The following is a 1,368-nucleotide window of genomic DNA, read 5'->3' on the forward strand; positions in this document are numbered from 1 at the left end:
TTTTTTTCTCTTTTGAATTTGTATTATTGAGAGTGTAGATTCAAAATAAGTTTCCCTTGGAACTTTGAGGAGTATTTGCTCTCTGTACTAGGCTTTGTTGGAAATGCTAGGACATGAATCAGGATTTGTGGAGTTCTGCATTCTGCTGCTAATTGGAAAATCGGCAGTTTGTGCACACCAGCTACTCTGTGGGAAAGATGTGGCAGTCAGCTTCCTAAGCATTACAGTCTTAGAAATCCTATGGGGCAGTTAGAGTATGTCTTACAGGGTCAGTATGTGTCAAGATTTCAACTCCGCAGCATTGAGTTTTCTTGGATTTGACTCTTGTTTCAACTACTTTAACATCTCATTTTTTCTCAACATTTCCATTTTTAGATGTAATAGAAGGCTAAGAAAGATAAATAAGTTAATTCATTGTTGTTAGTTAAGTGCCTTCAAGTCAGTTCTGACTCACAGAAACCCTGTATAGGGTTTCCAAAGAGTGGGTGGTTTGAACTATTGGCTTTGGGGTTAGCAGTCCATTGCTTATGCTACAGCACCATAACAGTTCATTTGTTGTTTTTAAGTGCCGTCAAGTCAGTTCTGACTCATAGTGACCCTGTGTAGGGTTCCCAGGAGCATCTGGTGGATTTCACCAGCTGACCCTGTGATTTGCAGTCCAGTGCTTATCCTACAGAGCCACACCAGGACAGTTTTTCATAAGTACCTACTAAAGACACTCTCCTAAAGGGGAATCCTGGTGTGGCAATGTAGAATAAAGCAGTGGACCACAAGGTAGGTTTTAACTACAAGGTCGGCAGTTCAAACCCACCAGCCATTGCTTGGACACATCATACAAGCTCATTATGAGTCAGACTGACTATGTCACCTAACAACTACTCTGTTAAAGGAGCTCATAGACCACTGAGAAGAAAGCCAGTAAAATGCCATGTTGGCAGTATAGTAGCACTGTTAAAGGTGTAATGGAAGACCATCACCTAGAGCAGGGGTGAGGAACGTCTGGTACATAGGCCATATGTTACGTGCAGTCGAGTTGGTTCTGACCCATAGCGACCCTGTATAGGGTTTCTGAGGAGCAGCTGCTTGAGTATGAACCACTGACTGAGGTTCAAACCAACTTTGCAATCCAGTGCATTAACAGGCAGGCAGCACCACACCAGGCCACAGGCTTTTGAAATCATTTGTTCATGGCCTGCCAAGGCAACCACAATGCCAGCTGTCACATTGTTGCCGTTGTTATGTGCCGTGGAGTTGGTTCTGACTCGTTGTTGTTGTTAAGTGCCTTTGAGTCGGTTCCGACCCATAGCGACCCTGTACAGGGTTTCCGAGGGTGTAAATCCTTACGGGAGTAGAAAGCCTCATCTTTCT

This window comes from Chrysochloris asiatica, unplaced genomic scaffold, assembly GCF_000296735.1.
Source record: "Chrysochloris asiatica unplaced genomic scaffold, ChrAsi1.0 scaffold00124, whole genome shotgun sequence".
Taxonomy (NCBI): Eukaryota; Metazoa; Chordata; class Mammalia; order Afrosoricida; family Chrysochloridae; genus Chrysochloris; species Chrysochloris asiatica.